The sequence below is a fragment of the Pinus tabuliformis genome, chromosome 2_2 (assembly GCF_031772625.1).
Source record: "Pinus tabuliformis cultivar Carrire ecotype Pingquan chromosome 2_2, CPIR1, whole genome shotgun sequence".
Taxonomy (NCBI): Eukaryota; Viridiplantae; Streptophyta; class Pinopsida; order Pinales; family Pinaceae; genus Pinus; species Pinus tabuliformis.
Window position 1 is genome coordinate 423,584,519 of NC_142300.1, and position 14,201 is coordinate 423,598,719.

Here is a 14,201-nt window from a genome sequence, read left to right on the forward strand (position 1 = left end):
CTGATCCAAATTTAAACATGAGCACAAAAAAATACATATATAACCATAAATAAAGAGTTGAAGCAAAAGTAACACTACATTTCATTAATATCAAAGAACTGAAATATTTTTACATAAAGAATGGAAATAAACTAGCCCAAGCGATGGTAGCTTATCTCTAAGAAGAGATGTGGCAGCTACATGCATCTAAACTATGTTACAATGAGGCTCAAAGGCCTATTTATTATTGAGAAATAATGGAAAACCTTAAACATCCAAAAACCTAACCTCGGAGATGAAGTGCGAAAATTGTGGGTTGGGTTTGCGTAAATTGGTAAATACAAATTCTTGAGGCTATAACTTTGGCTCACAATCTCCATTTGATGTGCACAATACTTCATTAGAATTATCTATGTGAGGACTAGAATTTTCGACTACAAACATGATTTTAGGACTCATGCTCACTTGTTTTCCAAAAAAACCATTTAGGGCCTCAAAATAGCTCAAAATAATTGTCCTCTATAGCCTTAGTGATGGTGTAAGTCCCATATTGTAGTAGGAGAGTCTTGCAGTGGGGCCGAACAAGGCACTTCTTTTGCAAATGTAACAATACTTTGTCGCGTACCCAGAACATGTGTGGAATCCGATGTTGATCATGAGACTACTTGTACTTAGCATTGGCTCTGTCCAATATGTCATGGACCTACTAGAAGATGTGTTGAATGAGATCATCGTAGCTATTATCCCTCTCATCTTTGGACTGGACATGAACCAAATCTTCCTTAGTAGCTCCAAATGGTATAACAACATGAGTGGGACATAGTGGCTGGAATCCCAACCTCGCCTGAAAGGGGTTGTGGCTAGTTGAGCTATGGAGAAATTTGTTGTAGGTGTGGTTGACAAAGGGTAGGCCTCCATCCCATGTACATGGATGCATCTAGTTGTACATGTGTACAATGTGCATGATCATCTTGTTGAAAACCTCTGTTTCGCCATTATTTTGGGGGTGGAAAGTCGTGGACTTTGTGAGCTTGGTATCGAACATCGACCAGAGACTTGACCAAAATGTACTTAGGAAACTACTATCTTGATCTGAGATAATGGACTGTGGAATCCAAAAGTGTATCCAAACTCATTAAAAGAAGAGCTTTAGCATTGTCTTCTATTGTGATACTCTTCTTCTCGGACACTAGAATGGCCATCTTAGAGAATTTATTGATGACAACGAAAACAAAGTCATTTCCATGCTTAGTAGAAGGAAGGCCCAACATGTAATCCATGGAGATGGATTCCCAAGGTCATATAAGAGTATGAAGAGGAGTATATAGGCCTTGCTTCTTGATGGTTATTTTGGAAATGACAGAGGAAGTGCACGATATGATGTACTTCCAAACATCTCGTCAAAGGTTCAGCCAATAAAAATACTTATGCAACACTGCCACTATTTTCTCTACTTTGAAATGCCAAGGGAACCAATTGTAGTGTGCCAACCAGATAATCTTGGCATGCTCGCTTGAAGGAAAATAGATATGTCTAAGGTTGCATAACAGTGAATCTTGGAGGTGAAAATTTGGAACTTTCTTTCCCTCTAGGGTCATCTTGTATGTGTTATTTAATTTTGAATCACTCTTGTAAAGATGCGGCCACCTCAAAGTCTCGTTCCCACAAGATTCAAGCACAGTGACCAATGGCACCATGACTGATGGTTGGTTGAGGAAGTCTGCGACATTGTTGGCATTTCCCTTCTTGTATTAAATGTTAAAATGGAGTTGTTGCAGGTATTTGGAGCATTTTTGATGGCGATCATTCTACAACTTCCCTTGTGTCTATATGAACTCCAGGGGTCAGTGGTCTGTGTGGATGACCTTTTCCTTCCCCATAATGTAATGCTTCCATTTTTGGAAAGCCTACATAATGGAAACATATATTTGTCATAGGTGGGATACTTTCAGACTATGTCTAAAATTGTCTCACTGTGATATGCCATTAGATTCCCCTACTGAGTAAGACCTGCACCAATATCATAGATGGAGGAGTTTGTCTCAAACCCAAATTGTTGTTGTAGGTCTAGTAATGCGAGCATTGGTGAATAACAGAGACGATGCTTCAACTCAAGAAAGTCCTTCTATTCGAATTTAGACCAAAATAACTTTTCTTTCACTCTGCTCTTGGTAACTTGACTTAAAGGCCAAGTGACATGAGATAACCCTAACATGAACGTACAATAGAAATTTGCAAGACCCAGAAAGCTACGAAGATCTATTAGAGTGGTTGGGGATGGCCAATCTCAAATGACTTGTATATTAGCTGGGTCCACATGTACACCCTTCTCATCATTGATGTACTCCATATATTAACATGGGTCATACCAAAAGTGCATCTCTCCAAATTGGCACACAACTTGTGTTGTCGCAGGGTTTTGAGGAACTGTTGAATATGGTGGAGGTTCTCTTCCCAAATCTAGCTAAAGATTGCATGTGAAAGAATGATGAATTGATATATGACTGCATGTGTTAAAATGTGAAAACTATTTAAGAAGTTATCACTAGTAATTCACACCCCCTTCCCCCACACTACTAGTGTTCTAATATGCAATAACCTCTTTATCTCTTAAGATCTGCTTTTCTGATACAAATATGAGAAGACTATATGATATGACTATACATAACAGAAGGACAAAATATATAGAGTAAGACAACATAATGTCTCTTTGAACTTGTGACATGGTTAATAAAAAATTAAAGTCAAATATGAAGGTATCTATTTTCTAAAATTAAAATCTATGTGCTAGATCAATGAGAAGGGCGAAGTCCCTATGGTAGACCAATAATATGTGCTTGACATCTAAGGCTAATTGTACATTGGTATCGTTGCACCTTTATGGTTTTTTCATTTGAAATTTATCTCTAAAGCTATAAAAGGAAGTCAAATTCTGAATTTATCTCTTTGCGACTCGAGCATAGCTTAAGAAGACATTTCATAGGTCTACATTCTAAGCATAGTATTATGCTTGATTCAAAAAGTTCTATGGTGAAAATATATTCCTTAAAATTTGAGTTGTATTCGAAGGTGATTAAGGAACTCATTGATTATGTCTTTAAACCAAACCATACTCAAAGGAAGGATTGAAGGACAAGTAAGCACTATCAAGTCAAAATCTTTGTTGCTAGAAGAATAAGATATTATTGAAATATTATGTATTATCAAGGGATCCATAAAGATACTTTGTATAAAAATTCATTCCTTATCAATTGAGGATAAAGACATAATCAATATTGCAGGCCATAGAGCATCTAGAGTTTATAAACAGAAAGGGTTTGAACAAGAATGGTCTAAGGTTTGTACCCCAGGAATGGTTTTTTTCTAAAAGAAGAAGACACCATAGCCTAGGCATGCCTATGTCGATGAATTTATATTACAAGTTGTATGCCAGATCGATTTGACAAAGTTACAAATATATACAGGAAGTCCATAGATTAAGAGGGAGCCGAATTGTCTCAAGAGATAAGTATTTTATAAACCCTCCTCTTTGACTACTACTGTTGTTTTTTTTTCACCTTTTACTGGTCTCTTGTCTATATACACTTTTCTTAATTTTATTTTTTATTTCATGACCTCCTACTAAGGATTGTAGGTCAATAGAAAGGGATGCCTATACTTTAGCAAGAAGAAGAAAGAAATTTAAAAACATAGTAAAGCACAAGGACATTCCTAAATTATGGAAGAAGGTGAATGCAGAAAGAAGAGAGCAAATTGAAGTATGCCTTAGAGAAGTGAAAATATATCATGCACCAAATTACAACATGAAAACAAGAAGGTTCTTCTAGTAATAGGGAGAGAATCATGTTAAGATGATTTCCTCAGTTAGAAGAGATACCCAAGATTTTAAAGGTGCCTCATGATTAAAGAATATCTCATACTATGGGAAAGGACTCATGAGTGAAACAAAGAAATATCAACTTTAGAGGAAGATGGAAGTAGACTTTGACATGAAGGATATTACACTACATTTTGGTACTTAACATTACATCGATTGGTTTTGCAGTGCTAATGATGAGTAAACATACTACTAATGGTTGGGATTTGATAAGGTTTCTTGCAAGAGCATGAAGAAGGATTATGTTGCACTGTAGATGCATAAGATATGATAGTTTCTACAATTAGTTGTGAAATTTTTTGGCTTCGTAAAATGTTTGATGCCAACATATTTGGTTCGATCATAATACTCTATAAAGTTTTTCAGAGAAGATAATTTTTCATGGAATGTTGAAGAGCATTATGATTTGTGAGTATGGTGTAAATATGAGCCAAGAAGCTACAACATATCTCCATGGATGGACAAGTAGCATATCTATGGATTAATTCCGTTTCTAAGGGAAAATGATCATTTTTTAGACAAGAAGATACAACATATATGCATGGATGGACACGTAGTACATGTATAGATGAAGTCCCTTTCTAAGGGAAAGCATGACCATTTTTTAGACAAGCTTGGGATTGTCAATATCTGCTCCCAGATTGAGAGGGAGTGAGGATGGACACCTTTTTCTCCATGTGCCATGTACTGTGGCTAGGAAGGAATAACACTCATAAGCCAAGCACATGAACATGGATAGGGAGAATGGTATATTGGATAAGCACCATGGACCAACATGCTTGAGACATATACTTTGACCAAGACTAACAATCATAAATCAATAAAATCGATAGAGTATAAGAATGGTCTAGAGGAATGACATTTCCTAGTGTGAATTGCTGTGACAACATATTAGGAAATGGTCCTATGAAGGACATACTTTGGTGAACCTATGTGGAGTATGTGCCTTAGAGAGGTAGTTGTGTGGTGTCCAATTGAATTTTTCCCAACTTTGTGATCTAATCTAGTGGAGAGAGAGAGAGCTTACTTTTCAAGGCCTTCGTAGTTTTATAATGATGGTCATTATGATGTTTATAATGATGCTTATCAATCTAGATCCTTCTTATATGAATATTTCAACGTGAGATTATCCCATTGAGTCATTATGAATACCTCCATATTTGAGAGGTAGTGTTGAAATTGTAACTTCATAAATGCTTATCATCATGATTTTGTAAAATAGAAAAGAAAAAATATTTTATCATGTTGCCTAAGGAAACAACTATATATTGGCATAATTCCTCCACCATTTCGCAACTAATTCACCTCTCACTTATGTGGAAATCATTTTTGTTTTGTGGTATACAAATATGAGGCACATTCTTCTGGTTAATGTGAGTATTTTTTAACACCTTATCTCTATGATGATGCAAGCTTCCTATTGTATATCCTAAGGCACAACCCATGCTTTAAAACATGTATTTATGTGAATAAGTATGAGGTTCATTAAACATATTCCCAATGGTTGAGTGAGCTTTCTAAGGCACTCTATTATAGTGATATATAGTATTCTAAGGAAATATTTGTGGAAGAGTCTTGTAAAAACTATTATGGATAGATGGAGGGATGAATTGGAACCTGGATTACTAGTTAGCTTAACTTGGATTTCTCTTGTTAACAAAAGATTCTATAAGGAAAGGACTACTCAGTTTCCCCCCATTGGATTTTCCCATGGCCTTATGCCTAATTTGTTGTGTCTTTTGTATCCTGTGCACTATGATATGTATTTTTGTTTTACTAAAACAATTAAATTAGTAATTGCACTATAATAGAAGAGGCCATTAGCACTGCAAATAGCACCAAAATCTAGTGTTTCTGACGACATCAATTGACTTGAAGCAGAGGGACAATATCCGAGAAAAGAAGGCATGTCCACATCAATGTCGATATTAGAACCGAGAATAGTGCCCAAAACTATTTCTTCCATTCATGCTTCCACAGTTGAATCCATTTGTACTTCTAGTTTTTCTCCTAGTTGTGTTTCATGTTTTTCTTTTGGCATGGCATCAAAAATAGCTTCTTTTTTGGCTTCCTAATTAATTCTAATTTATGCTTCCACCATAACACCAAGTATTTCTTCCAATATGGCACCACCTATTGCATTCAAGGTAGTCTTGATGATGGATCCCAGTTGGGATTTGAAACATTGAAAAAAATGGTTTTTACTATGGATTCTTCGGTAACTATGTCTAAATGCATATATCTTTGATTCCATTATGGAATATTATTTAGCTTACAATATGGCTTCCATTATAGTGACTTTTTTTTATTCTAATATTGCTTCCATTATTGCTTCTTGGTTGGCTACCTAAATAACTTCTTTGTTTAGTTATTTAGGAACATTAAGTTTGGCTTCTGATATTTCCTCCATTATTACTTCTTTCTTTGCTACCTGAATTTAATTTTTTTTTTCTTCTTACATAAAGGGAAGTTTTTCTTCCATAATTACTTCTTTTTTGGATACCTGAAATACTTTTGTTTTTTCTTCTCAATTAACGCTTAGTTGGGCTGCTAGTATTTATTCTATTATCACTTCTTGGTTTTCTACCTAAATTATTTATTCTTTTTCTTTATTAGGTAACACTAGGTTATGCTTCCAAGTTTGCATCTAGTGTGCCTCTAGTTTGGCTTCCATTGTTTCTTCCCTTTATGCTTGCAGAATTACTTCCCTATTAGTCTCCTAGTTTGCTTCCTATTTAGCTCCTGGGTTTGCCTCTTTCTGATATACTAATGAAGGAACACAAAAAAATATAGATATACACATAAACAAATCGATGCAATAGAAATAAAAAAAACTTCATTTCATTAATATCAAAGAACTGAAATATTCTTACATACAAAAATGGAAATAAACTAGCACGGGCAATGGTAGTTTATTTCTGAGAAGAGATGTGGCAACTACATGCCTTTGAACTGTATTAGAATGAGGCTGAAAAGCCAATTGATTATTGAGAATCAATGGAAAACCCTAAACATAGAAAACCCTAACCCTAGGAGATGAAGGACAAAAATTGTGGGCCCCATTTGTGGAAATTGGTACATCAACTTTATGGGGTCGTAACCTTGTCATATTATCTATGTTTGGTTACCACAATACCTCGTTTCGAAGATCTCAAAGAGGAGGCCAAAAAATGCCAAATTTTTGGTTTGGGACTTTTCTATACCCTCTGTTTTCCATGAAAATGTATTTTAGTCCCTTAAAATGACTCTCGATGTTTAGGAACCTAAAACTTCCAAAAATACTATGTTCTCCAACAATCAAGGAAGCTAAAAAGAAATGAAAATGGGGGTCCAAGTGGAATAGGTATGTGGCCACCAATATCCACCTAGATCAGTCCTCCCCCATTAGGGAGCAATAGTCTCCATTGCTTCGAGTTCCTCTATGAGATGGGAAACATCTGTTGAACTTTTCCCTAGTGAGCCACTTGTGTGGTTGCAAGAGTTGGCAAACTTTGACAACCCGATATAGTTAGATATTTTGTTGGCATGTGTTCTTGCTCTATGTGTCCATGATCTAATCAGTTATGGTTATTTCCATGTAGTCATGGTTTAACTTTGTTGGTGTGAGTTGTTCAACAATGTGTGATGTGCCCAGTAATGGTGGAAAGTATGGTTGAAGGTGGTCCACATTGAACAATGGGTGTGGGCCAAGGAATGGTGGAATGTTGAGCTCAGAAGCATTGTCCTCTATAGACTTAGTGATTATGTAAGGTCCATATCAAATCTTGTGAAGCTTACAGTGAGGCTCAATGATTAGTTTCTTCTATAAATGTAACCAAACTTTGTTTCCCACTTAGAACTTGTGTGGAACCTGATGTTGATCATGACATTGCTTATACTTAGCATTAGCTTTGTCCAATATGTCATGGACCTATTGGAAAATGTGCTCGTTGTCTTTAATGAATCTCTTAGCACTGTGAGTTTGGGATTGGACATGAGCTAAATATGCCTGAGTAGCTGTAAATGGTATGAGAACATCAATGGGACATATTGGCTAGAATCCCAACCCCATTTGAAATGGGTTGTGGCCAGCTAAGCTATGGTGATTTTTTTTGTAGGTGTGCTAGACATAGGGGAGGATTTCATCCCATGTGTGTGGATGCTTCAATTTGTACATGCATAGAATGTGCACGATCATGTTGTTGACAACCTCTATTTAGCCATCAGTTTAGGGATGGAAAGTCATGGACTTAGTGAGATTTGTATTGAGCATCGACCAGAGACCGAAATGTACTTAGAAACTTGTTTTCATGATCTAAGATCATGGAACATGGGATACCAAAGTGTATCCACACTCGTTCAAAGAATATCTTAGTAGTAGCTTGTGATGTCATACTCTTCTTATAGGTCGCTAGCATGGCCATCTTAGAGCATTTGTCAATGACCAGGAAAGCATAATCATTGCCATGCGTAATAGAAGGAAGGCCTCTTATGTAATCCATGGAGGTGGATTCCCAAGGTCAAACATGAGTAGGCATAGGAGTATATAGGTCTTACTTCTTTATGGTTGGTTTGGAAATGGTGAACACAGTGCAGGATATGATGTACTTCCCAACATCCTTTCGAAGGTTTGGCCAATAAAAATACTTTTGCAACACTACCATTGTTTTCTCTACTTTGAAATGTCTAGTGACTCAACTTTCGTGTGCCTCCCAAATCCTCTTGGCACACTCACTTGAAGGAACACACATGTTTCCTAGGTGGCATAACAGTGCATTTTGGAGGTAAAAAATAGGAACTTTCTTTCCTTTTAGGGGTGTCTCGTATGTGTTGCCAAATTCTCAATCACTCTTGTAAAGATGCGGCCACCCTGAAGTCTCATGCCGACAAGAGTCGAGCATAGTGATTAGCGCCATGACCAGCAGTTGACTGAGGCACTCTACAACATTGTTGGTGTTACCCTTCTTGTCTTTAATGTTCAAATGGAATTTTTGTAGGTATGTGGAGAATTTTTTATGGTGATCATTCGAAAACTACCCTTGTGTCTCTATGAACCACACGGGTCAGTTTTTTGTGTGGATGATTGTTTCCTTCCCCATAATGCAATGCTTCCATTATCGGGATGCCCACATAATGGAATACATCTCTTTGTTATAGGTGGGATACTTTTGGATTGTGTCTAAAATTCTCTCGTTGTGATATGCCATTGGATGCCCCCACTGAGTAAAATCTGCACCAATAAAATAGGCACAGGCATGTGTCACAAACTCAAATTGTTGTTGTAAGTCTTGTAACGTGAGCACTCCTGTATAGCAGAGGCGATGCTTCAACTCAGAAAATGGCTTATGTTGGGCTTCAAACCAAAATAACTTTCCTTTCGCTCCACCCTTGGTAACTTGACTTAAAGGCCAAGTGACATGAGATAACCAAAACGCGAACGTACGATAGAAATTAGCAAGACCCAGAAAGCTACAGAAATCTATTAGAGTGGTTGGGGTTGGTCAATCCTTCATGACTTGTATATTGGTTGGGTCCACATGCACACCCCACTCATCAATGGTGCACCCCATATATTGAACGTGGGTCATACCAAAAGTGAATTTCTCCAAATTGGCACAAAGCTTGTGTTTTTGCAAGGTTTGGAGAACGTGTCGAACTTGGTGGAGGGGCTCTTCCCAAATCTAACTAAATATTAGGATGCCATCCAAATACACCACCACGAATGATTTGTTGAAGCATCAGAATATATCATTTATTAGCCTCATGAAGGTTGTGAGGGAATTCCTCAAATTGAAAGGCATGACAAACCATTCAAAAAGGCCCTTCTTGGATTTGAAGGTAGTCTTCCACACATGAGAGGGTTCAATTAGTATCTATTGATAACCAGACTTCAAGTAAATATTGTTGAAATATTTGGGCCCCTTGAGCTTTTCTAGAATGTCATTAATCTGGGGAACTTGATATCTATTTTAGACAATGATCTTGTTTAGCATCGGATAGTAAGAACAAAGTCTCCACGTCCCATCCTTCCACTATACCAACATGACTAGGCTTCCACAGTGTGATGAACTTGGCCTGATGTTACCTTTTTGAAACATCTCGTAAATCTACCTCTTGATATGATTTTTCTCCAGAACATAGCATTGATAGATTGGTCCATTAAGTAGCAACATTCCGAGGGTCATATTGATGGAGTGCCTAACTTGACAGTGTAAAGGTATGCCTATGGGTGAGGTGAAAATGTCCCTATACTCCTCCATGTCCTTGTCCTTCTATTTCTACCATGCAAAGGAGCCTTGTTTGGAGGCCATGGCCATAATATTCTTCTTTCCCTCAGGGGAATTCATAAGGAAAACAAATTTCTGAGTATGGTAAATGATCTTACTGCATTGCCTCGTAGTAATCAAAGAGATGGTGGTAGGTATTGCTACCTTTGGTATATTGTATAAATTATTTCCCAAAGTAATAATAACAGTGTGAGGCCTAGACTCATACACAAAATACCACTTCCACAAGTATGGTTTTCCTAATAATACATCACAAAATTCAAGAGGAGAAACATTACAAATTACCTCATCTATGAAGGGCTTCATGACGTAGGGAAGGTGACACTACTGGCTAACACAGAGATCTTGTCCTTGGGGAATCCACCCAATGGTGTATGACTATGGTTGTGATGTGGTCGGTATGCCCAACCACTTCACGACCATTGCTGAAATGAGGGTCTTTCGGCTCCCATTATTGATAATGAATTGTGACAGAGAACCATTCACCCACATGTGTGAGTTGAAGAGGTGCTCCCACTCGGGATCTTCGATCTCATTCATCTAGATCTTGGTGGTGGAAATAGTGGCGCTGAGCTTTGCATCAACAATCTGCTTCCCTTTTTCATTCCCCTTGTGAGGTACTAACTCAAAGTCGAAACATGCATCTGATTTAGAAGCCTTCAGCTTGGCCCCGAGTAACTACTTGGCCCTACACTCACTTGTCTTGTGAGTGGAGCTCTTATGGAACTGACACCATTTTCCTATGTCCTTTTTTTTCTTGTTGTTGTTGTTCTGAGTTTACAGCTTCAGTAGGTTTTTGTGGGTTACCTCGCCTTGGATTTTTCCTTTTCTCTATAGCTTGAAGGCACCTTTCCCTTGCTTTGGATTCACAAATCCAAAGTCTCTCTTCTTTCATTTAAATTTCTACTCGATCTTAATAACGTATTGATAGGTCATTCCAAGCAAGGAGATGTCGATGAACTCCATCTCGTCCTAGATTTTCTTGTGTAGACAAGTGTGGTACTTGAGTACCAAACGTCACTTAGAATCCTTGATATGAAACCTTGTGTGAAGGGCATGAGAAATATTTTTTAACTCTCGCACGTCTTGGTCCCTTCCCTTCCGCAATGTGGTCCCCTTTATGTATTTGTCCTTGTAGCTCCTGATAGGGTAATACTGCTCCTTGATGGAATCCCAAAAATAATTCCAAGTGGGTGTGGATGGAAATAGTGAGGGTGAAATCTCGCCCCTCTTTTCACAGTAGGTTTCCCACTAGTCCTTGTTGTTGGGGGTGGCTTTGAGGAGTGCGAAAGTAATATTTTCCTAGTTGGAAAAATAATGAACGAGAAAATATACTTCTAGCAAATTTAACCATACATCTACAGAATCTGCATGCTTCTGACCTTAAAATATGGGCATATCAAAGTTGACTTGTAGCTTAAAGGGTGTGGTGCTTCCAAAGTAGCTATTATAAGGAGATGTGTCATGTGTGGCTAGCTGCCAAAGGATCCTGGTAAAGTTGTCCATCATCGTGTTCCTCTGTTGCTCGAGGGCTTCTTCGAGAAATATTTTGAAAGGATTTCCTTCCCCCTCATCTTTCTTTTCTTCTTCCATGGGAGGATTTCAACATTTGCAAGGCTATTCTCGCAAATGTTCAAAAAGTTCAAAACCTAACTCCTTATACCATGACCTCATTGAGGACATGAAAAGAAAAGCAAAGAAAGAGTAGACCAATTTGATACCATTAATCCGAAGTTAAACATGAACACAACAAAATACAAATATAACCATAAATAAAGAGTTGCATCATAAATAACACTTCATTTCATTAATATCAAAGAACTACAATATGCTTACATAAAAAATGGAAATAAACTATCCCGAGCAATGGTAGCTTATCTCTCAGAAGAGACGGGGTAGCTACATGCCTCTTAACTATGTTACAATGAGGCTCAAAGGAATATTTATTATTGATAAAGAATGAAAAAACTTAAACATATAGAAACCTAACCCTAGGAGATGAAACACCAAAATTGTGGGCCGCATTTGGGTAAATTGGTACATCAAATTCTCATGGTTGTAACTTTCGCTTACGATCTCCATATGATGCGCAAAATACCTCACTAGAAAAATCTATCCAAGGACCACAACTTTCGACTCCAAACATGAGTTAACAAATCATCGTTGTCTATTTTCCAAAAAAAATTATTTAAGGCCTCAAAATGGTTCGATAAGTTCAAGAACCAAAAAAGTACCCAAAATAGTAAACTAGACTACAATTAAGGAAACTGAAAAACTAAAATAAATAGTGTTGGGTGTCCAAGTTGAGTAAGTGGGTGGATACTAATATACATCTCGATCACAACAACTCCTACAAGAAGAAATGTGAGAGTCACAAATATGGAGCTCCACCAATATCGAACTCTCCTACAAATCTACATCACTCATATGAAATCTCGAGACCTAAATTAATATTATGTTTCAGGAAATAGATCTGCTGATACTCATGACATTAGATCTTATACACTAAAACAATCAAGCTCACTAATGGCTCTGAATCATACTCACACAATGCAGTCTTCTCTAACTCACTTACACTCACCATCAACCATCAACGAGCTTCCAAGTGATGAATACAAAACATGTAGGGAAAAATTGAGCTTGGGGCTAGAGTCAAGTGTGAAAAAATTGGACGAAATTAATTCGCTAAGATCACCACTTGTGTACTAAATGAGTTTACATCATTGGAGCACCTTTTGGAACTATTTCCAACATTTACAACTTTTTCTCGAAGCCTCTAGGAATTTCCTTGCTAATTTTCTTGTGATTTACATGATAAATTTCAGAGAAAAGCTTGTGGAAATCCTTAGTCGCACATATAACACTATCTGGACTCAAATGGAACCTTTAGTCGCTCCCATAGGCCTGTCTTCCAGCCACTGGAGCCTTTTAGTCACTCCCATAGGCTTGGCTCCATTCAACTGGGGCAAAGGATGAAGAAAAACATGAAGCCTTGAGCTCAGAACCTCTGCCACCTATTGGATCACGTTCTCCAACATATGTAAACTCCTCCAAACCTCTGAGACATATGCAAGTGGATTGAACATGACTCCCAAGTGACTACCAATAAATAAGGTATGAAAGAGTGCCAACAAGTCCTCCACTCTCAAACAATCATCTCCATAAATTTCAACACCTCTAATAGACCTCCAATACTCTCTAGCACATACCACCATCAAATATAAGGTTATCACCCCACAACAAGTCTTCTCCATGAGCACAAACATGAGGACCTAGATGAAGCCCTAGTTTCCAACTCAACTAGTGTGAGAATCATCATCTCTATCACATGTAGATTTGCATCAGCCACATGTAGCATCATCATGAGCCAAACCAATATGATAATATGGCCATCATGTATGTGACATCATATAGTTGACATCAATGCCAACACAATCATCCCAATGTCAATACAACTAGTTGCAACCATGCTACAATGAATGGCGCCCAAACATCACCTAGCATACAAAGGTTCATATCAATGCCAACATGAGGTAGTTTCCATAATGAACCAATGCTAACGTTAGCTAGTTAGACCCATGCACACCATAATTCCAACGCCTCCCTTTCTCTCCCCCTCCAAATCAATATCTCTCTCTTTCCCTCTCCCCTTCTCTCTTTACCCTCCTTTGTCTCTCCGTTCATCTATCTCCCTCTCTCTCCTCCCATAACACACCCTCTTTCTTTCTTTCTCTCTCTCCAACCTCTAGCTCTCTCATGATCTGATTGCATCTCTCTTTTCATCCCCTTTCTTAAATTTGATACCATTGTATCATGTTTAGGAGAGTGTCTAAATTAAAAAAACCTCAATTGGTTGTAAAATATTAAACCTATATTTTGGATCAATCATGTCAAAGAAAATACAATAATGAAAAAATTAAAAGAATCGTGAACTATCATTTGGATGGAGGTTAAGATGGATCTATGTAGGTTCTTAATAATATTATTTATATTATATAAACTTCACATCTTTATCTATAAACGTATTCTCATTTTAGTTTTATTAAAACCTTGATTTAATTTCTATGGGAATATTTTTA